The sequence below is a fragment of the Ochotona curzoniae genome, unplaced genomic scaffold (genome assembly GCF_017591425.1).
Source record: "Ochotona curzoniae isolate NIBS_2020 unplaced genomic scaffold, NIBS_Ocur_1.0 contig_430, whole genome shotgun sequence".
NCBI lineage: Eukaryota > Metazoa > Chordata > Mammalia > Lagomorpha > Ochotonidae > Ochotona > Ochotona curzoniae.
In genome coordinates, this window is record NW_024466219.1 from 29262370 (window position 1) to 29287205 (window position 24836).

General features: G+C 44.6%; 1 pseudogene; it reads left to right on the forward strand.

Moving 5' to 3' along the window:
• Positions 1-22763: 22763 nt before the first annotated feature.
• Positions 22764-23361, forward strand: LOC121159889 (annotated as a pseudogene).
• The last annotated feature ends 1475 nt before the right edge of the window (positions 23362-24836 follow it).

Sequence of the window (24836 nt, forward strand, 5' to 3'; positions counted from 1 at the left end):
CCCTTTAACATGTGAGGGTCCCTAAGCTTTATGAAGCATAACTGACAAACTTGCCACTTTGGTGCTGTAATATATACTTGTATAGTGAAAAGATCAAGCTCGTTAGCACACACATCACTTCCCATAGTTACCATGTGTATGTGTGTGTCACAGACAAGAACATGGAGATCTATTCTTTAAGAAAATTTCACATAATCAATATATTAGATTTTGAGATTCGTTCATATTATTGTCTATGTCAGTCATTCCACGTGACTGCTGAGCAGCACGTAATTGCTCACATGATCCACAGATTTTGTATCTTTTCACCTGCTGAGAGATATTTCCATCGTTACCTGTTTCTGGATGTGTTGAATACACCCACTGTGAACATTTATGTGCAGGTCTTTTTATAAGTATGTGGTGTCATTTTTGTTTGATCAATATCTAATAGTATAATCATTGGGTCATTTGGCTGGTATATGTTTGCCTTTATAAGAAAAAAAAAAGTGCCAAAGTTGGGACTGGTGCTTCGATGTAGTGTTTGAGCCACCACATACCATCCCATATCAGACCACTTATGAGTCCCAGCTGCTCTGCTTCTGATTCTGGGAAGGCACTGTAAGACAGCCCAAGTGACTGGGCCCCTGCCACCCACATGGGAGAGCTGGATGGAGTTCCTGGCTCCTGGCTTTGGCCTGGCCCACCCCTGGACATTGTAGCCATTTGAGAAGTAAATCAGAGGACAGAATATCTCTATCATGTCTCCCTGTCTCTCTCTGTCACTCTGCTACATAGATAGATAGATAGATAGATAGATAGATAGATAGATAGATAGATAGATCTATTTTGTAAAAATCAGGCTGTTTTCCAATTAAAAAAAATGTTTTTGTCTGCTGCTTAATACTCTCACCCATAGTAAATGAAAAAATTCAGGTCACCTCCATATATTTGAAGATATTGTGTAATGACTTATGATAAGCATCTTTTCAAGTGCCTGTTGGCCATTTGTATATTTCCTTTTGTGTAGCATCTTTCTAAACCTTTAGCCCCTCTTCAATTAATTGTCTTATTGTTATTTTAATATATTCTGAGAAAATGTAATTTGATAGATGCATATATTGAGAATATTTTCTCCAAGATGTGCCTTGTATTTTTTTCCTCTGTTCGTTTTTTTTGTTTTTAAGATTTATTTGTTTTTATGGGACAGTCAGATATACAAAGAGAGGGAGAGACGGAGAAAAAGGATTTCCGTCCATTGATTCATGCCAGGCCCAGTTCAGCCAGTTTTATGCTTACTTTACAACGAGCAGGCTAGGCCGGCTCCAATCACTACACTTCGGCCACAAGTAGAAGAGAAAGTTTCTTCTGCTTGATTCCTAGTGTCTTCCTAGTGGCTCGGGAGGAAGAAAAGCTGCAGCCACAGCTACCATTCTGGCTCCCTCAGCCAGGGCCAAAATGTGTGGCTTGAATTGAAGTGTGCCATTCGAATAGGGCAAAGGCATTCAAAACCCCAGGAAGAATTTCATCATCTCTTCAAATTGCCTAAGAATGCATAGATGTTTATTGGGATCTAAATATCAGCACTATGCACATGTGTTCACCAACTAGCAACTTTTATCCCAAATTCAAAGCCACCAAATAGTCCAGGTGACTACCAATACAGTTCTAAATCACAATGTTCTGAAGCATGGCCCGGATAAATTCTCAGCCACAAAAATCGCAACGAGGAACAGCAATGAAGATCATCTCAGGCTTGGGGTTAACTGACAGAACTTGTTGAACCAGATAGCAGGCTGGCTACTCCCAGGCAACAGGAGGAGCATGCCACTCATTTTGCAGATTACTGGGGGCCTCCTAGCTGCATCCAGAAGCAGTAGGCAAGTTGCTACAATCATCTCTGGGGGTGTATGTGTGTAGGTTAGAAGTAGGCAATATTAGCCAGCAGCCTACGAAAATGGCAAGCTGAAGCCATGAAACCAGATGCTGAAGCTACTAAACCCAGTGGTGAGTTACACTTGGGAATCCAAAACTGGTTGAACCTAGAGATGGTGGGAGGTGTTTGCATATCTTGGGGGATGGTGATAAGTTAAGCAGATCCTTCTGGATAATGGCAGCAGCCAATATGATGGATTTTAAGTAAATATGAGAATCAGCTTCCAAAAACAGAGATGATATAAGACAAGATGTTGAAAGATTTTTCAACTGGCTGGAATAACATCTAACCTAGTATGTTGGTTCCTGGCTGCTAGAAACAGTGGAGCAGTGACAGAGTCCTTTTCCAAGAGACCAAAGACCTATTGAGTCTCTGCTAATTCACATTTCTCAGACACCAGCAGGAGAAACAGCCCCTCTACCTAGAAGAGCTTAAATCCAACAGTGAGACAATGCATCAGAAAGAAAGCTCACTTAAGGCCAGACAAGCACCTGTTTGGCCTACTGGCTTAGGTGCCTGTATCCCATTTCAGAGAACCTGGGTTTGAGTCTCAGCTCTGCCTGTGATTCCAATTTCCTTTAAAATGAACACCCTGGGAAGCAGAGGTGATGGTTCATGTAGCTGAGTTCCTGCCACCCATGTGGAAAACCAGAATAGAGTATCCAGGACCTGGTTGGCCTTGGCCCAACCCCAACTATTATGGGCATTTGAGGAATAAATAGAATGTTCTCTCTGAGTGTGTATTTGTCTGCATCTCATATTTTTTAAAAAGGCTTATTTATATTTATTTGAAAAGCAGATTTCCTAGAGATAGAAAGCCTTCTAACTATTGATTCACTCCCCAAAGAGCCTCAATGGCCAGAGGTGAACTGATCTGACGTTGGCAGCCCGGAACCCCTTCCAGATCCCCCACGGGGGCACAGGGACGCAAGGACTGGAGCCATCCTCTGCTGCTTTCCCAGATGGAAAGTACAGAGCCTAATTGGAGGTGAAACAGACAGGGCACCTATATGCAAGGCTGGTAGCACAGGGTGCAGGCAAAGCCATCTGTGACACAGCATGGGCCTCCTGCTTCTCAAATTTTTAAAAAGGCAGAAAAGACTAATAAAAAAAATAATAACTTCAGTCCCTAAGAATCAATATACTGAAAGGGCTAAAATCGTGGACTCAGTTCTGCATAAAACTGTGCTGGAAACCTTTTCTGATACTTAATAGCTGTGTGACATTGGAAAACATACTTAATTTCTGTAAGCTTCAGTCTCCTTAACTGTACAATGATAAAAACAGTACTTAGTTGCTGTGAGACTGAAGGGAGACAGAGATGGTGAATCATGCAGCCCTGCTCAGATGCATTGCATCAGAGGTCGCTGCAATTACTTTAACACAGTGTTGAAAGTCACGTTCCCAACTGTCTTGGTGTTGACTGTGTAGAACAGACCCTCTGGGAAAGCTGAAGACATCTCTGTCCAGATCCCAGGAGCCACTTCCTTAGATTCTTCACCCCGCAAGCAAAGCCTCAAACGATGTGCTATGATCTGATTGTTGTTCCCCCAAACATCACAGGCCGAAATCTGAACACCAATATGCTGGCACTAAGTGGTGAGTGAGTGAGTCACACTGGCAGAGCTCTCTCAGATGGCTTCACTGACCTTGTAAAAGGGCTGGAGAGAACAAGGATTTGCCTCCTCCCCTTCCACCCTGCACTTGCCACCGTGTGAGGATACATCCCTGGTCCCCCTGGAGGATGCAGAAGCAGGTGTCCTCACTAGACCCTGAACCTGCCTGTGCTCTGACTCTGCTGTTCACAGATAGTCCAGGCCCGGGCATTTTGTCAGAGTCACCAAAATCAAGACACTATTCAGTCATTCCTTCACAGCCTGTTCTTTATAACAGTCCCACCTGCCTCTGAACTTCAGTTTTTTTGTCTTAATGGGATAATAATGCCCGTTTTGCCTACTTCCTAGGATGGCTGCAGGAATCAGACATTATTACTCATGTGAGTGAAACTGCCCAGAGAATCCCAGTCAAAACAGTTGACTCGACCCAAGAATCAGCAGGTAAAGAGAAGTGGAAAGCAATGGAAGGAAACTTTTATGGAAAGAACAAACAAGAGAACAAAATTCAGTGAGCAGACTGACCAGTCGCCTCAGCCCTGGAAATAGAAAGAAACAGAATTCAGTCTTCAACTACAAAACAACTCCCAACTAAAGACAGGATGTGTGGGGTGTGGTCAGCTCCATCTCAGGACCAAAGCCACTGGTGAGAAGGCTGCGGAAGGAGATTAGCCAGGTACTTAGTTGCTGTACCCCTAGGCGCATGCGTTTCCTATAACAGAGGGGCTTTGGAGGGGGCCAGCAGAATGAGTGTGGACGTGACACCCAGACATGCCCCGGCAGGCCATCCAGACGCTTGCAGCAGCGCTGTATACCAAGGTCATCTGAGAGCAGCCAGAGCATCCTACCTGGCTGCCAAGAGGCATGTCAGTCTGTGTAGGACAAGGATGTCTGTAAGATGACCCCAAGGAACAAAAAGGCTCATCATTATCTCTTGGGGAAATACCTTCCATATGCATTTTAAAAAGGCCGCGTAAAATGTACAAGATTATACAAATAGTTGCAGTGAAGTTTTAGGGTTGAACTAACAAAGCTATAATTTAAAACATTTATAAAAACATGCGTAGAATTAAAAAAATAGATTTGTATGTAATTGTGAATTTTATAAATGGATTAGGTTCTAAATTTTCTTAAATGTTCTTTGTTTTTATTTATTTAAAAGAAAGAAGAGGAGGATCTGCTGTTGGCTGGTTCATTCCTCAGATACGCACAACTGAGGCAAGGCCAGGCTGAAGTCAGGAGCCAGGAACTCCATCCGGATCTCCGAAGGAGTGCAGGGACTGGTGTATTTCAGCTGTCACCCGCTGCCTCCCAAGGTAAGCAGAGCAGGAAGCAGAAATGAGACTTGAATTCAGGCCCTCTGAAGAGGAGGTGGGTATCTGAACCACTGCTTCATGGCTATGCCACCACAGTGCCTTTCCTGTTTTTTTTTATTTTAACTCTATTGTTTTGCCAAGTCTGAACAAAGTTTTCACCATATGCCAAAGTGCACTTGGTTCCTCAGCTTTTGGCTGTGGCTGCTTCTGTGTTTATCACATGCACAAACCCCATCAGCGCTCTTCTGAGTGGTTGGTGCTTCCTAAAAAGCATCGCTTTATGTGAACTGTCTCTCCAAAACTGTTCTTACGCCCAACAAAGTTGCCACTTTAGTGAGTCACTAGACAACTATACACACACACACACACACACACAATAAAATCATTGAGATTAAACAGTAATGCTGGCATTATCATGGTTCTTTTTAGGGTCTTCTAGTGACACAAAGGGTCTTCAAAAAGTTCATAGAAAATGTGCATTATAGAAAAGCATGAAAAAAAATTGCACAAAATAAGCTTATTTATTTGAGAGGCAAAGAGAGGGTGACTGATAGAGGGAGCTCCCATCCACTGGCTTGCTCTCAAATGCCTGCAGCAACTGGGTGCAGCTGGGGCCAGAGCCAGCAGTGGGGGAGTGAATCCAGGGCTCCCCGCTGGGTGACAGGCACCCAGCTACTACAGCCATCCCCCAGAATCCAGTTAGCAGGAAGCCAGAGTCACATGATCAGTACAGCGACATCTTTGGGAAACTTTTTGGTGTAAATCCTAACACACACAGTCTTCAACTTTTCTAGGAAAATGAATTTATTATGGAGCAGGGCGGCAACTACCTTGCAGGATGGTGCACTGAGGGGAAGGCAAAATAGATTTCTTTATAGTTAAAGTGAAAATACAAAAAGTTGTGCTATGTGCACAGCAGCGGGAAGCTCACTGGGAGGAATCTGTAAATTCTAAGAACAATAGCATCCCCAGCAGACAAAGCAAAAGTTATGGAGGTCAGCATGTCCTCCAACAGACAATAACATTACACAAGTGTGCCAAGAGCCTCTCCCAAGCTGGCACTTTTGCAGAGTTCATGGTTGGTCTTGTTATCTGTTTTGGCTAATTCATGTCACTATTATTCTGTCAACCATGCTGTGCTATGTTTAACACATGAAAACCCCACAATATTTAAAGTGATAAAATATGTGGAGTAGGTGCTATGGTGTCTGGTTAAGCTGCTGCTTGGGACACTGGGTGCCACATTGCTTCAAGTCCCAGCTAGTCTGCTTCCCATCTAGCACCCTATTAATACATCTGGGAGGCAACGAGGATGGCGGCAGTGCGTAGATTCCTGAGGCCCACGTGAGCAACCCAATGGAGTTCCTGGCTCCCGGCCTCAGCTTGGCCCAGCCTCAGCTTTTGTGTGCATTTGGAAATAAGTACATAAAAGCGCTCTCTCTGTATCTCTCTCTCATCTGTCCCTGTCTGCCACTCTGCTTGTCAAATGAATAAATAAATGTGTGGGTTTTTTTTTTTTTAATGGCAAGTACAAAATTGTGACAATGTCATTGCCCAGAATTTCCTAGTGCCCACTGGTCTCAAGTGTATTCAGGATGCCATAGAAAAATGCATTAATGAGTGGTTAAAAAAACAAAACTATAGCTTATAATCCCAGGGGCAAGGAATTCCAAGATGGGAGGATATCCTAGTTCCTGGGTCATGGGTGGCTGTCTTCTTGCCTTGTCTGCATTTGGTGCAAGGAGCAAAAGAACTTCCATGACTGCATTCTAAGGGCACTAATACCACTCATAAGTCAGAGCCTGGTGACCTGGCCACCTCCCAGAGACCTCCCTCCTGATGTTATAGCTTTGTAGATCAGCTCTCAACATAGGAATTTGGGGAGGACACAAATGGTTTACAGCAGATAACATAGCATTATATCATGGATAAAAATAATAAGACAGAATAAAGAGTTCACAAATCCTAAGAGAGAGAGAGTGTGTGTGTGTATACATGCATATGTGTGTTTGTGTAAACTGACAAACTGGCTCTGACACTTACCTGGCAAAATGACACACAAGTATCCAAAAGAGTATTTTAGAGCCAGGCCTGGTATCCTAGCGGCTAAAGTCCTCATTTTGCCAGGATCCCATGGGAGCACTGGTTCTAATCCCAGCAGCCCTGCTTCCCATCCAGTTCCCTGTTTGTGGCCTGGGTAAACAGTCGAGGACAGCCCAAAGCTTAGGGACCATGCACCCATGTGGGAGACCCAGAAGAGATCCCAGGTTCCTGGCTTTGGATCACTGCAGATCTGGCCCTGGGGAAGAGTGAATCAACAGATGGAAGATCTTCCTCTCTGTCTTTCCTCCTCTCTGTATATCTGACTTTCCAATAAAAAAATAATAAAACAAATCTTGCAAAAAAGTAACAGTATTTAAAAAGTAGTACATCTGGGCCTGGCCCGATAACCTAGTGGCTAAATCATCACCTTGCATATGCTGGGAACCCATATGGATGCCAGTTCATGTCCTGGATGCTCCACTTCCCATCCAGCTCCCTGCTTGCTGCCTGGGAAAAAATAGTACAACTTTCAAGTGCAGATTTGTTAGTAAAGAGGCCAATCTGAGAAATCCACACACTGTGACTCCAATTACATGACATTCAAGAAAGGGCAAAACATGGAGGCAGCAAAAATATCAGTGGCTTCTGGAGTCGGGGCAGAAAGAATAAGTGGAGGAACAAAAAGTAAATTCTTTCAAAAATACCATAACTCAAGAATTTTACTGCCCAGGCCTGGCACGGTAGCCTAGTGGCTAAAGTCCTTACTTTGCATGCGCCAGGATCCCATATGGGCACTGGTTCTGGTACGATACCATTATAGGTAAATCTTCCAGAGGATGGCCCAAATCCTTGGGCCCGTGCACCCAAGTGGGAGACCTGGAAAAACTTTTGGCTCCTAGCTTCTGACCACCCAGCCCTGGCCTTTGCAGCCACTTGGAAAATGGAAGATCTCTCTCTCCTTCTGTCTCTCTCTCCTTCTTTGTAACTGACTTTCCAAGTAAAAGCTAAATAAACCTTAAAAAAAAAAGAACAAAAAGAAAGAAGTAAAAACAGTAAAATAAATGTCAATAACTAACATACATAAGTATGACATCAGTTTGTGAACAAGTTGAAACGAATTTAATTTTTGCATCATTCAGAAAGAGAATATAAACTATCTATTACTTTAAATTTCATTATGGAGTAAAGGGGTTTGCATATTAAAGATTTAAGGTTAACCAGAAAAGTATTACACCTAAAATGATAACAGGAAGAATAAAGAAATATTCAACACAATGCAAGAAAAGAAAAAAAATACAAAATCAGATAGAAATGAAAAATATAATTGCATTAGTAAAAATGACTAATGAAAATTATAAATATACTGATTAAAAGACAGACTCAGATTGGATTTTGAAATTCTAATTAAATGTTCTTTGAAGGATATACATCATAACACCTATAAAAAGAAAATTAATACCACAACAAAAAATCACAGAATTTATGGAAAAAGTAATGAAAGAAATAAAAGGGACATTTCACACTTAATAAGAAGATATTAACAGTGTACTACAGGGGCCTATGTCATGGCATAACACACAATCCTTCAGCTACATTGCTAGGATCCCATATGAGCCTGAGCCAGGCTGGTATTGCATTGTTGTGTAACCACTCCCCTCGCAAGCCCCCATAAAGGCTCTCTCTCAATCATGTGCTCCTGTCACTCTTGCACTCTGAGCCTTGGCATCCCCAGTACCTGTTTGCTCTCTGGCTTCCCATGGATGGACTCCAAGGACAGGGGGCCTTGAACATGGCTCCTGTATGTCTGTATTCCTCACCCCCCCTCCCTTCACTGCTTGGGAGAGTCAATGAAGACAAAAATATAAGATGCTTTGTATTTCTAATTTGTGTACTTTCCAGAGTTCCAGGAGAGGTGAGGCCTAGCAGTCATGGAACGTGGACAGAGAAAGGTTGAATGTCTGCAGCTTTGTGTGTCCAGGTTGATTGCTGCATGTCTCTTAGAATAATTTACATTGCTGGGGAAACTGGAAATAGGTTCTTCGGTTTAATGGATGGATTGCACAGTAATGACCATTTGTTCCCCTCAGGCTTTTGATTCAGACAAGATAGCTACATGGACCTGTCATTTGCTGATTTCTAGGGCCCCTGCCATCACCTTGGTTGATAAAGACGGTTAATAAAGCTTAGTTAATAACGACTCCTTAATACATCCTAGACTTGTCTGGCCACTCTTGCACCTTGCAACAGAATGACCTCAAAACCTTCTTATCCTTGGATAACCTTCTTTCTTTGTGTGTGAGTAGACTGACTATGAAGATTGTGCTGCCTTAGGGCAGAAGGAAGTTTATCCAGGTGGGTCCAAGACAATCACAACAGCCTAAAGCAATGTATCCTTGTACTTGGTAGAAGACATCATGGAAACCCAAAGCGTACAGAGAGAGGGGTTTAAAGAAGGGTCTCAGGACTGGCATTGCAGCTAGTAAGTTAAGGTGCCTCTTGCAAGGCACCATGTTGGAGTACTGGTTTAAGTCCCAGCTGCCGGGTGTCTGATCCAGCTCTTTGCTAATGCAAACCCTGACAGGCAGCAGGCAATGGCCCAAGTCCTCGGGCCCCTGCCATCCATATGTGAAACCTGGACGGAACTCTTGGCTCCTGACTTCAGCCTGGCGCAGTCCTGACTAGCAGCCACTTGGAGAGTGAATCAGCAGATGGAAGTGTTTGCTCTCTCTCTCCAATTCATTCTCTCTCTCTTTCTCTCTATCACTCTGCCTTTCAAATAAACAAATACTTTTTGTTTTTAAGGGAGGGTCTTCCCTACTGAAGTGATACAGGATTCTTGGACAAGCCCAAGAGCAAGGCCTAGCCCACAGCCTCATGTTCACAACCACAGGGAGAGGAGCTGGCTGACGACTTCAGGGCTTGAGAGCAGATTCTCTCCCAGGTCTGTGTTTCATAGCCTGGCCCCACTGACACCTTGATTTGTACCTTCCAATTCCCTGAGCAGAAAACCAGTTGAACTTGTTTAATCTTCTGGCCTCCAAAACTGAGGAGTAATAAACGACCTTCAGTATAAGTCACTGCCTTAGCAAGTTTGTGCTGCTATACAGGCCTCCTGAACCTGGCTAATTCATAGTGAACATGAATTTACTGGCCTAGAATTCTGGAGGCGGGGAAGGGCTAGATCAAGGTGCCATCAGGCTCAGGGTCTATTGAGGACATTCTTCCCCTCCAAGAGGGCAGCTGGCATGCTGTACCCTCTGTGGGCAACTAAGGTTGGATCCTCAGGTGGCAAAAAGCAGACAGGCCAACAGAAAGCAGCCGACTTCTAGAAAAGCCTTTTATTAGAGCATTCAAACCACCCATAAGAATGGGGACCTCCCAGCTTAATTATCTCTGAAGAACCTACCTCCTAATAGTATTACATTGGCCATTAAACTTTGACCTGAGTTTTAGAAGGGCACACATTCAAACTCCAATGGTCACTGGGTTTGTGATCATATGTTATTCAGCAATAGAAAGCCGACACGCCGGGGTCGGTGTGGAGTTGGTATGGTCTGGTGTGGTGGCTTAGTAAGCTAAGCCTATACCTGCAGAGCTGGCATCCCTTATGGGCACTAGCTCATGTCCCGGCTGCTTTGCTTCCAATCCAGCTCCCTGCTTGTAGCCTGAGAAAGCAGCAGAGAATGGTTCAAGTCCTCAAGCCTCTGCAAGCACATGAGAGACCCAGAAGTTCCAAGCTCTTAGCTCTGCCTTTCAAATAAAAAGGAATTAAAAAATTAAATTAAAAAAAAAAGGAAAGCTGACATATATGACAGTGGAATTATCCACGGAAGAAATGTAGACAAGAGGAGATTGCCCAGGTGGGGAGAAGCGCATGACCAAGGGCAGAAATGGGAATGCCGGGAGCAGTCAGTATTGCTGTACGACCAGCCCCAGGCTTGCACGTAGGTTGAATGGTTTGAGAAGTAAGTTCACAGGGACTTGTAGCACTAGCCCAAGACAGGTTAAAGTGACATTAGTTGTTGGGTAATTTGGATCCAGGGGTTTGTAGCCATTGTACCAAACACAGTGGCAGCGCCCACAGCACAACCCTTCTGCTCACGTTACCTCAGTAACAGGCAGTGAGTGGTCTCATGGCTGACTGCCCCACTAGGCTTTGTCTAACACAATGAGCACACACCACGTGCCAAGCAAGGGCAGTTCAGGACAGGGTCTCCCTCAATGAGTGAGAGGAGTATTCCCCAAATGCTTGTCTTCTGTTCCACAGTACCACTCTTGCAGAATACTTTTCTTTTTGAATTAATTTTTTTTTTATTGGAAAGTCAAATATACAGAAGGAGGCGAGACAGAGAGGAAGAGCTTCTGTCCAATGATTCACTCCCCCAGCAGCTGCAAGGCCGGAGCTGAGCCAATCTGAAGCCAGGATCCAGGAACTTCTTCTGGGTCTCCCACACGGGTACAGGGTCCCAAGGCTTTGGGCCATCCTCGACTGCTTTCCCAGGCCACAAGCAGGGAGCTGGATGAGAAGCGGGGCCACCAGGATTAGAACTGGTGCCCAAATGGGATCCCAGTGCATTCAAGGTGAGGACTTCAACCATTAGGCCACCGCGCCAGGACCTGAATACTCTTAAAAGGCTCCAGAGCAGGTAGGGAGGTGATTCTGGCTCTTCTTCCTGCCCTGCCTCACTCACTGCTCCCCATCACTTCAGCATCCTGTGCCCAGGTCCTTTTATCAAGTTCTGTTTCAGGGAAAACCCACACTCAAAAATCCTAGCAAGAGGGCCCAACCCATGCTGGTGGCGTGGATGAGGAGATAGGAACACTTCCAGGTAAACAGAGCGGCAGCCAGCATCTTGTGGATGGGAAAGGGACAAGCAGGGAGGAGCCCAAGAGAGCATCACGGATTCCAACCTGAGAGTCCTTAACCAAAAAGGCAAATGCGGAGGAGAAACGTATCGCTTGTGCTGTTCTTACACTAGCCTTTCCATTAACATCACTAATATCTACATAGACATGGCATTGCATTCCATGATTCCTATTCTGCATCCTCTATTCCACTGTCCTTTGTCAAAAGATAAACTCATAGGTGTAATTGTGTAAAGGAGTGAGGAGCACAGCCAAAACTCCCGGATGAACACCCACAATTCCTTACCTACCCCATGCCTCTGGCCGGAGGCCCAGTGGGACTCTGCACAGCAAGGTACAGGTGAGCACTCACCAGCTATGAGCACCCAAAGTACAGCTTCTTTCCCACACAGAGATGCAAAGCTCCATCTTCTCTTTATCTGTAAACAGTAACAACAAAAATAGAATTTTCTGAGCCTCCAACAAAATTATAATAATGTAACTTAGCCTCAACCATGTGTAAACAAAACAAAATTCAGGAGCCAAGAGTCTAATAGCCAGAAGTAAAGGGAATGCAACTTTACAGATTGTCAAAAGTTTTTTCTCAGGCCTGGCGCAGTAGCCTAGCGGTTAAAGTCCTTGCCTTGCATATGCCAGGATCACATATGGGTGCTGGTTTGTACCCTGGCTGCTCTGCTTCGTTTCCAGCTCCCTGCTTGTGGCCTGGGAAACCAGTGGAGGACAGCCCAAAGCCTTGAGACCCTATACCTGGGTGGGAGACCAGCAAGAAGCTCCTGACTCCTGGCTTCAGATCGACTCAGCTTCGGCTACTGTGGGCACTTGGGGAGTGAATCATCAGACAGAAGATCTTTCCCTCTGTCTCTGCTTCTCTCTGTATATCTGACTTTCCAATTTAAAAAAAAAAATCTTTTAAAGTTTTTTCTTTTGCTGGTCAAAAACCAACACCGTGTCAATCCGTTGGTCCAAATAGCGAGACCTTCACTGACGAAGCATTTACAAGTTTTTAGTATGCATACAGTAACATGTTCATTTGCATGATTCTGTACAGCAGTTTCTATAGCTCCATTCCACAGAGAGAGACCACAACACTAAAGAAGGTAAAATCAATAAGGCACAGGCGAAAGAGGGCTAGTGTCTTTCTCTACTTTGGGGGTTGGGGAGGAGCAGGACCATATGCAAGGGTCAGCGCCCTTCCCTGTGGGTCAAAAGCCTTTAATCCCTTACCTCATCCCTCTGGTTACACTGGGATTCCCTTGTGTTTGCTCCAGCGGAACAGAGTCACATGGTTTGCCTAATCCTGTGGATCAATATTAATACATTCACAGCAGAACAAGTACGCACAGCGTGCCAATGACTGCCGTCCACACTCACGTGCTGCGTTTCCTACAGTGACTCATCCAGTCCGGTCCTAACTCACACCCTTGCAGACTTCCTTCACACTGATCTGTATCCACTTGCAACCTCTCAGGACTTCCTCTTGAAAGATTTTCCCTCTGGTTGTACAAACACGGTAGGCTCACTCCCTGAGCCTGTCGGGGGACTGTGCGGTTTTCTACATTTGCCTTATGGAAAGTCTTTTCGAACACACATACACACGTGGCATCCTGCAGCACGCTGTGGCGCAGGGAGGGTTTCAGATGGGAGGAGCTAATTTTTCCCAAGAGAAGCCAGTGGAAGGGAGGTGTCCTGGGCCACTGTTTGCAGCAAAGCTACTTATCGTTTCAAGAACATAGAAACTAGAAATCAACAGAAGGCAATGCAAGAGGTGCTGTTGGGATTACCTTATCATCGCTACACGGAATATGTCACAGAAAACTGAGGGGGGAAATTATTTGCATGTAGACACAAATTTCCTATTTTTTTAAAAGATTTATTTGTTTTTATTGCAAATTCAGATATACAGAGAGGAGGAGAGACAAAGAAATATCTTCCATCCGATGGTTCACTCCCCAAACGGCCACAACAGCTGGAGCTGAGCCAATCCAAAGCCAGGAGCCAGGAACCTCCTCCAGGTCTGCCATGCGGGTGCAGGGTCCCAAGGCTTTGGGCCATCCTCGACTGCTTTTCCAGGCCACAGGCAGGGAGCTGGATGGAAAGCAGCGCTGTTGGGATTAGAACCGGCACCCATATGGGATCCCAGGCATGTGCAAGGCAAGGACTTTAGCTGCTGGGCCACTATGCCAGGCCCAAAACAAAAATTTCCAAAAGCATCTATCCCCAAGCAAGACCTTGTACCTGGATCCCTGGACATGCACTCTGTCCCAGGAGGCATATCCTCAAGGGAGAAGAAGGGATATTTCATCAGGCCTTACAGGAAGATAGATAACTTCTAGCCTGCAGTCACGTTGCTTTTCTTGTGTGAGTTCCAGGCCCAGGAAAAAAATCTTCGAATACCTACTGCAGTCACCCAGGAGCCCCTTGCAGTGGAAATGGTGGCCAACTTCTCCAAAGGGCACGCCTCAGAGAGCCAGGCTTCCACTTGCTGCAATGGTACAGTTGCGTTGTAATTTGTTCTGCTGGAATTCTCATGAATATGTCACCCTGTTGGTGTAACATGTTGGTGCACATGAGTCTATCATCAGATGGACAGAGAAAAATCATGGACTGGACCTAAAAATCCAAGGGCTGACCTGAGCTCCAAGCCCAGGAAGTCCCTGAGGTGCCACATGGAGCCCTGTGTGTGACCCACTGGATCTCCACCACTGACAGCCTAGTCCCACCCCAAAAATCCTTCCATACATTAGGATCCTTAGAAATCACACTTGTGATAAAACAACACCACCTTTTTTTTTTTTAAAGATTTATTTATTTATTGGAAAGTCAGATTATATAGAGAGAGGAGGAGAGACAGAGAGGAAGATCTTCCATCCAATGGTTTACTCCCCAAGTGAGCGCAATGGCCGAAGCCAGGATCCAGGAACCTCTTCCGGGTATCCCACGCGGGTGCAGGGTCCCAAGGCTTTGGGCCATCCTCGACTGCTTTCCCAGGGCACAAGCAGGGAGCTGGATGGGAAGTGGAGCTGCCGGGATTAGAACCAGTGCCCATATGGGATCCTGGTGTGTTCAAGGGGAGGACTTAAGCCGCTAGGCCACGTCGCTGGGACCCATAACAACACCATTTATAAAACCTTGCCTGAAAATGAACTTGAAGTATTTGGTTACCCACACAAATAACAACTTCTCCATCCACCCACCTGAATCTAGTATGTAACACATATGGGGGTCCAGTGCAATAACATAGCAGTTAAATTTCTCGCTTTGTAAGCACCAGGATCCCATATGGACGCTGATTCTAATCCTGCAGCTCTACTTCCCATCCAGCTCCTGCACATCTCACACACACAGACATCAGTAAAATGTTGCCAAGTCCCGGACTCTTGCAGTGGACCTTGCCTCAGTGTGCCCTCGCCGGAACCTCGTGGTCTGCTGATGTCTGGAGCACGTCCATATCCCTCGTCAGTTCAGCCTGTGCAGTGGCTCTGATGCATCCAATAGCTTTCTGGACATTCTGTTGCTCCCTCTGCAAGCCTATCTGTCCCTCGCAGGCACACATCCCATCACCTCCTAAGTAGGGTGTAGCTTAAGCAACTTCCTAGCTCAAGGTTTCTTCCCATTCTGTCATCTTTATCACCCTAGCTTTGGGGCTAGGAAAGTACATAGTTCACCACAAACATGAACACTCCCCTTCCAATAGGGTGATGATAATAGACAATAATTACAACAGATCTTTGCCTCAAGTCCTTGCAAAGCGTTAACAGCCCTGAGACAAGACTTACTATAAAAGAACTTCCAGAATGACCTTCTTGGCACAGATTGGATATGCCTTTAAGAGATCTCCTAGCGCTTAGGAAAGATGGCCAGAGGACTTTGGTCACCAACACCTTGCGTGGTCTCACTCCAAGCCACCCTTCACACTATTTCTAACCATGACCTACTGATCCCTGTTGCTAGAAGGATCACTACTGTCCTTTCTCTAAGCTGACTACAGACTCCCTTCCCTGGAGGCAGCCAGGCAGCATTTTGTATACAAAGTTCATCCCTTGAGGACATCAACCGTGCACACAAAGGCGGCAGGGGCAGCAGCCACAACCAACACAACACCTCGTTGGGTACACCGCTTGGACCACCTTCTCAGGCCCTGTGCTGAGCTAGGCAGCTAGTCAGAGTCAAGTGCTTGGAAGCCACTCGCCCACCATCGGGTAGGTGCCCACCTATCACCTGAGAGGGGGCGGTGTTGCATTGTTGTCTAACCACTCCCCTCACAAGCCCCTCTAAAGGCTCCTGATGAGGGGGTTCACTCTTTTGCTTAAATCCCTCTAGCACTCTGACTCTTGGCCTCCCCAGTATCCACTTGCTCTCTGGCTTCCCACGGACAGACTCTGAAGACAAGTATCCCCTGAGCAGGGCCCCTGTGTATCCTCACCCTCTGTTCACTGCTTGGGCAGGACAGTGAAGACAGCAATGCTAAAACGCTTTGTCTTTCTAATTTGTGTACTCTTGGGAGTTCCAGGAGAGGTGACGCCTAGCGATCGTGGAATGTGGACAGAGAAGCCAGAGAAAGGTGAATGTCTGCAGCTTTGTGTTTCCAGGTTATTCACTGCATGTCTCTTAGGACAATTTCTATTGTTTACTTGAAAGCAGAATCACAGAGAGAAGGAGAGACAGAGACAGAGATCCTCCATCCGCTGGCTCGCTCACCCAGCAACCACAATGGCCAGAGCTTAGATGATCCAGCACCAGGAACCTGAAGCCTCATCTAGGGACCCCAAAACCTGAGCCATCAGTGGCATTACCAAGGCTTTTGGAGTGCAGTTTCTTATTTGCTGTGGACCATGAAAAAAACTGGGCTTTCTCTCTGCTACCCTACTGGGAACACTTTTGCATTCATTTTATATAATAGCTGTTTCATCAGTAATGAAAATTTTACTATCCCAGTTTGCTAGCAACCAAGTGATTGCTGACCATTTCTGGAGAGTAAATTTTATAATTTATTTTTCAAGATTTACTTATTCATTTTTATTGGAAAGTCAGATATACAGAGAGGAGGAGAGACAGAGAGGAAGATCTTCCGACCATTGATTCACTCCCCCAGGCAGCCGCAATGGCTGGAGCTGAGCCAATCTGAAGCCAGGAACCCAGAGCCTCTTCCGGGTCTCCTACATGAGTGCAGGATCCCAAGACTTTGGGCCACCCTCAGCTGCTTTCCCAGGCCGCAATCACAGAGTTGGATAGGAAGTGGGGCCACCAGGATTAGAACCGGCACCTATATGGGCTCCCAGCACATGCAAGGTGAGGACTTTAGCTGCTAGGCTACTGCACCAGGTCCTAGAATATTATTCTTATAGGAAAGAAATGGGGCCCGGCGCAGTAGCCTAGTGGCTAAAGTCCTCACCTTACATGAAATGGAATCTCATATGGGTGCCAGTTAATATCCCTGATGCTCTACTTCCCATCCAGTTCCCTACTTGTGGCCTGGAAAAGCAGTAGAGGATTGGCCAAAGCCTTGGAACCCTGCACCCACATGGGAGACCTGGAAGAAGCTCCTGGCTCCTGGCTTCAGACCAGCTCAGCTCTGATCATTGCAGCTACTTAGGGAGTGAAGTCTCTCTTTCTCTCTATAAATTTGCCATTCTGATGCAAATAAATAAATCTTAAACAAACAAACAAGCCCAAGCTGTCCTCCACTGCTTTCCCAGCTCACAAGCAGGGAGCCAGATTATAAGCATAGCATCTAGGACCTGAACCAGCAACCACATGGGTTGCCAGAGCCAAAGGCTTACTACACACCACCAAGCTGGTGCCGGCATTGATTTTTAGAGGAGATATTTCCATTCCAGGCTTGTTTTCACCTTTGCTATCTGTTCTTCTTGGCCCCTCTGACCTTCAGTAGTAGATAACTCCCAGCTCTGCCCAGCACCGAGAGGTATGACAGGAATTCCTGTCGCTCCCTTCCAGTGTACCAAGCCTCCCGTCCTCTCCAGCCTGGCACTGTTGGCAGCTCCCCCATAAATTCTTTTAAAGGCTTCAGGCTCCCCTAGATGGACCCCCATCCAATGCACTCTTCTCTCAACATCCAAACTTTGTTTCACTGCTTCTTGTGTCCTTGGCATGACACTTTCTCAAGATGAAAATCCAAGTTTAGTTAAACTAAGATGTACTTCAGTTTTTTTCTTTTTAATTTTACTTTTAATTTTCCCTCTCAGGACACTGATCACAATAAATCCTAAAATGAATGAATAAATGACGCTTCCCTATTGGAGCCAATTTTCAAGGCTGCCCAAGTCTTCATCTGTCAGAGCAAAGCATCTCAACGTTTCAGGAGATAAGAAAGCCATCCAGTTACCTAAATCTACTTTTAGTCACCAAAATGCTGGGTTATTTTTGTTAAATAAGCCCACTAAAATACAGTTTTGCAAGCTTTTTCATAATTACGTAAGTCAGAATGAGTGTCTAGAACCTGTTAGTTAACAGATGTTAACCATAAGAAAACAACCCAGGGGCCCAGCAGCGTGGCCTAACAGCTAAAGTCCTCGCCTTGAACGCACCAGGATCCCATATGGGCGCCAGTTCTAATCCCAGCAGCCCCACTCCCCATCCAACCCCCTGCTTGTGGCCTGGGAAAGCAGTTGAGGACGGCCCAAAGCTTTGGGACCCTGCACCCATGTGGGAGACCTTAAGGAGGTTCCTGGTTCCTGGCTTCGGATCGGTGCAGCACCGGCCATTGTGGTCACTTGGGGAGTGAACCATCGGATAGAAGATCTTCCTGTCTGTCTCTCCTCCTCTCCGTATATCTGACTTTGTAATAAAAATAAAAAATAAATCTTAAAAAAACAAACCCAGGTAACAAGTGAAATGCAATATTCACACAGATGAGGTATTTCATTCACACTTCAGTGTAGAGCCCTACATCGTAACAGTGCTCGCCCTGACTAGTGAGTAAGTGATCCAGAGTACATTTCAGTGGCTGCCTTCCAGATCAGCAATAAAACACTAAAACTAATCTTCAAGATAAAGGTTGGTATGCAGAGGTCAGGAACTGTGGATCCTACTACCACCTTTCCACTGCCACTTCCACCTTGAAAGTCCCTTTGGGATCAGGCTTTGTGGCATAACAGGTTAAGTTTCTGTCTGCAAAGCCAACATCACATATGGGCATGGGTTCAAGTCCTGGGTGTTTCATTTCCCATCCAGCTCCCCCCTACTAATGAGCCTGGGAAAGTAGTGGAAGATAGCCCAAGTGCTTGGGTCACTGCACCCGCTTGGAGGACCTGAAAGAAACTCCTGGTTCTGGCTCCTGAATTTGAGTTGACCCAGTTTTCCCACTCTGTGTAGCTCCATCTTTCAAATAAATAAATATTTTCAAAACAAAACAAACAAACAAAAAAACAAGCCCTTTGTACCCTGCACTTTGGGACCAATGTTGACCTCTAAACACCCATCAAAGGATGACAAGCAATTGGGACAGATATCTAATCACCTCTTCATCTCACCACTATCTTTGTGGTTGCTTCTTGGCATATCAATTTTTTTTTTACTTCTTAAAATATATTTTTACTTTGAATTTTGAATTATGTGGTACAATTTCATATAGGCTGGGATTTCTCCCCCAAGAGATTTTCCCCATTCTACTACAATGGTGTAGTCCTTTATAAGGAATCATAATTCTATCAGTCTGTTATTTAAGTGTACCCCGACATTGTTGGTACAGACAATGTCAGACAGTCCAGCATCCCATTGTCTACACATGTCCAACAGTTTCATTGGGAATCCATCTTTCATCTGGAAGCAGGGATGCATGTTCCATTATTCCCCCATGTCTGTATATGATAGACCCCAGTACTCCATCACTATACATTACCATAAGGGGGAAGCCATGAAACAAGGTCAACAACTGGTATGAGTTAGAACAGCCACAATAACAACAACAAATTACAGCACCATGAAAAAATGTGCCACTGAGTAACCAGCACATGAGTGACAAAAAGGAAACACAAAAGTCTCTTGGGAAAAATGATGCCACTGTATAATTCATGAGCCAGTAATGAATTTGACAAGAGAAAATAAAGTATTTGGAATAAACCGAACTAAAATATAAAACATCAAAATACATGGGATACAGCTAAAACAAACAAACAAACAAACAAACAAAAACAGTATGGATCGGATTATTGAAGTTACACTTTCCATGTTGGTTTCCTTATATAAGAGAGACATATGGTATTTGTTCTTTTGTGATTGACTAATTTCACTGAGCATAACAGTCTCTAGCTGGGACCACCTATTTATTGATTTATTTGAAAGTCAGAATTATAGAGAGAAAGAGGCAGAGACAGAAAGATGTTCCATCGGCCACTTCACTCCCCAAATGGCTGCAACAGCTGGAGCTAGACTGGTCTGAAGCCAAGAATCAGGAACTTCTTCTGGGTTTCTCACACGTGTGCAGGGGCCCAAGAACTTCAGCCATCTTCTGCTGCTTTCCCAGACACATTGGCAGGGAGCCAGTTTGGAAGTGGAGCAGCTGGAACTGGAACCAGTGTCCAAATGATATGCCAGTGCCATAGGGAACTGCTTTACCTGCTGAGCCACAGTACCAGCCCCTCAAATATTCTTTTGGTTTAAAATAATTCCTTATTTGGCATTGGCAAGAGTTCCTGCTTGCACTTTCAGCAAACAGATATGGAGAAAAGGCAAATCCCTGTGGTTTGGATATAGAGTAGGGAAGATGTTCAATGCTAAATCCAAGCTTAGATTTCAGAATAGCTAACCAGAAATGACTAGAGGAAACCTATGATATTAAATGGAGACTCGTTGCATAGTCTTAGCCAATGTAATAGCACATGAAAAAATAAGCAAGTTCCCAAAGTTTTAAACCAGAGCTCAGTGCCAAAGTGATTTTGACTTAGGATGTTTGGGGAGAAAAAAATGCTGATCAAACATTTAGTTTGGGGCAACATAGTCTTTAGAGCATCTCTCAGTATGATCTGAAGAAAATCCACATGTTTTGGCACCACTACACTGGAAACTTCTGGACAATTTCTTGCAGTTCTAAACATATCAATGACAGGGCAATTCCCCCTCTTGGGTATGTACCCAGTAGAAATACAAACATATGTTCACAAAAGACATGCAAGAATACTCCTATCCTCACTATGTTAATTTATCAAAGTGGGAATAATTCAAATTCCAGCAAAAATAGAATGGAAGAGAAACACCACGAATGGAGGGATGCACATGGCCAAACATTGCTGTATGCCATGGCAAAATAGTACACCAAAGGCTGCAGACATGGAATAGTACAGACTGCGGCACTCTTATTACTTAAAGTACACACCAAACAAGCTCCTCTGTGGCGGCAGAAGTTGGGAGAGTGGCTACCCTTGTAAGCATGGGAGGTAACAGGGAGGGAGCTGAAGAAAAGTCTCCAGGCACTGATCCATGTGTTGGCCACGTGCAGGCACCTGCAGGACCGGTGTGGTTTTCCGTATGTGTTTTATACTCAGTAAAATACCACACACATACACTTCTCTAAGGAAAAAGAGATCTATCATATGGCTGTAACACAATTGCATTTTTTAAAAAACACACACACAAATTTAAAATACGGAATCTCTCATCCTAAATCCTTTTTACTGGTGATAATCCCACAGCAGAACAAGTTGTTTTTTGAGACACTTCTGGTTCATGACAATAAAATTGCACCACTGTCATGTAAGAGCGATGAGGAAAATGGATCTGGTTTCTATTCATTAATTCCTTTAGAATGGAATCAAAATCCCTGGCTAGGGTACCCAGTTTTCCCAGGCCCTCAAACAGTCTGTGTTGACACAAGGGAAGCACTACATGGAACAGGACAATGAGTGGCAGCTGACACAGCTGCTGGCCTCCCGTGGCTTGATGTCTCCCAGGCCTGGCACTGTCCTCCACCCCATTCCCTGGATGTCTGTTCATCTCACTGCTAGCTACAATCTACCAAGACTGCAGCTGTGGCTTATTTGCACTTTGAAGCTCTTAGCAGCTATTTTTAAATTCCCCATTCCCTTTTTAGCCAGTCAATTAAATCTGGTATTTGTAGAAACAAAACTTTTTAAAATACTTAGGAAACATGAGGAAAGTTCTATACAATCACTGTAGGGGGGCTATTATGACACAACATTCAGAAGCCCTTTTTAAAAAGATGGATAAGTTAAATTATATTTCAAAATTATTCCACAGCCACACAAAGGACATACTTCAAACAAATTCTTAACATAAAATGTCATTAGTAAGATATATTTTAATGACAAAATGGGCTTCTGACCAAGCACAAAAGGCCGAGTGACTAAAGTCCTGCCTTGCAAGCGCCAGGGTCCCATATGGGTATCAGTTTGTATCCTGGCAGCTCCACTTTCCATCCAGCTCCCTGCTTGTGGCCTGGGAAAGCAGTGGAGGACAACCCAAAGCCTTGGGACCCTGCACCCGCATGGGAGACCTAGAAGATGTTTCTGATTCCTGGCTTTGGATTGGCTCAGCTCCAGCCGTTTCAGCCACATGGGGAATGAACCAGCAGATGAAAGATCTCTCTCTCTCCTCTATACATCTGACTTTCCAATGAAAATAAATTTTTAAAAGTTTTTAAACTATCAAGGCAGTAGCAGGTATTTTTTTAATTTATTTGTTTTTATTGAAAAGGCAGATGTACAGAGAAGAGAGACAGAGGAAGATCTTCCGTCCGATGGTTCACCCCACAAGCAGCTGCAATGGCTGGTGCTGAGCCAATCCGAAGCCTGGAGCCAGGAACCTCCTCCAGGTCCCACACGGGTGCAGGGTCTCAAGGTTTTGGGCTGTCCTCAACTGCTTTTCCAGGCCACAAGCAGGGAGCTGGATGGGAAGTGGAGCTGCCGGGATTAGAACCGGCGCCCATATGGGATCCTGGCACGTGCAAGGCGAGGACTTTAACCACTGTGCTATCACGCCAGGCCCAAATAAATAAATCTTTAAAAGCATATATATACCATTACTTGGTCGCTAATCATGGTGGACATCATGGAGATGCCCAAGTTGCGCGTCAACACCAGCATGCTGTCTCACTTCATCGACGGGCCAGTGTGCTTCGTAGGGAGGTTGGAGAAGATGGAGAAGGAAAAACAGGAACTGTTGAGTTAATGGAGCCTCTTAATGAAGAAATTTCTGGAATTATAGAAGTAGTTGGAAGAGTAACAGCCAAAGCAACCATCATGTGTGCATCTTACGTCCAGTTAAAAGAACATACCAATCCTTTTGATCTTGGACTTTACAACGAAGATGTGAAAACTACCCATGAGTTCCCTCAGTTTTTCCTTCTGGGAGTTAAACAGTATGAATGATCTTGACTGGTTCTCAGAGTGAGCTACTCTGAAGAATAGTAATGGAGTCCGATTACGTGTGACAAAGGGACTCCTATTATTTCCTCTGTTTAATATTTCATATGCTAAAGTCTCAATTAACTCTAGTTTTTGACGGAATTGCTATATTGACAGTTCTCACCTAAGTGCTTTAACAAAGAGCTGCTTCTCTAGCGTGTGCTTGGATCAGATGAAAGATCCCAGCAGGTTTGTGAGTTTAGGTTTCTACTTTGTTAATTAAAATTAAAATGGTTATATATGTGTGCATGTATATATATATACACTATTCTGCAAGAAGATATAATGAACAAAGACAAAAGCCCGAATGCAACAAAAATAGAACATATATGACAAATGTATAATGTATGAAGTACTCCTATATATCAATTTTTGAAACCCAAAAGAGCACAAAAGACAAACTAGATACTTGTCAGAGGGAAAAAAAAAAAGTTTTTTTTTTTTTTAAATAAGCTTTATTATGTTTTTATTTGAGAGGTAGGCAGGGAAAGAAACGGATCAGTAGAGAGAGCTCCACAGAGCCATGATTAGGCCAAAGCAAATTCCAAGACCCACTAAAGTCAGGTCTACCACAAGGGTTAAAAAAAAAACCCCACCCCAATACCAGTACCATCTTTGCTGCCTCTCAGGGTTTGCAATAGGAAGTAGCTGGAATCTGTAATTAGGGCCAGGTATTCCTGGGTAGAACATGGGCACTTCAGCAATACGCTCAAGGGTCTGCCAGCAGATGATTTCTTATATCAAAAAGCTTTACCTTAACATAAAAATGACATACCATCACACCACTACCAAAATGGCAAAAATAAAAAATATGGACAACACCAGATGCCAGCAAAGGTACAGGAACAGCAGGAACTCTTATTCATTGCTGGTGGGAATGCAAAATAACTCTGCCATTCTGGAAGACAATTTGGCAATCTTTAACAAAACTAACCATCCTATTGCCATAAAGAAAACAATCACATGCCTTGGTATTGTCTTAGAGTGAACACTTACACCGCGCAAAAACCTGCATATGGCTGTTTACAGCAGCCTTATTCCTCACTGCCCAACATGGAAGCAACCAAGATGTCTTTCCTTAGGTGAATTGGTAAACCGTGGTGCATCTGGACCAAGCAATCATAGTCTGCATTGTTGTTTTGTTTTGTTTTGTTTTGTTTTTTTAAAGATTTATTTTTATTGTGAAGTTAGATATACAGAGAGGAGGAGAGACAGAAAGGAAGATCATCCATCCGATGACTCACTCTCCAAATGGCTGCAACAGTCAGAGCTGCGCCGATCCAAAGCCAGGAGCCTGGAGCTTCTTCTGGGTATCCCAAACAGGTGCAGGACCCCAAGGCTTTGGGTCATCCTCCACTGCTTTCCCAGGCCACAAGCAGGGAGCTGGATGGGAAGTGGAGCTGCCAGGATTAGAACCGGCACCCATATGGGATCCTGGTGCGTTCAAGGTGAGGACTTTAGCCGCTAGGCCACAGCACCAGGCACTATAGTTCATATTGTAAAGAAATGAACTGTAAAGCCATTATAAGACCCAAAGACATATAAACACATGTTGCTAAGTTCAAACAGCCACTCCAAAAAAACGATCTATTGTGTGAGTCCAACTGTATAGGCCCCTGAAAAAGACAAAGCTAGGAAAGGGTGAAAAGATGAATGGCCTCTGCTTCACCCAGTGGTGTACGTGAAGATCAGTGGTGGGCTGGTC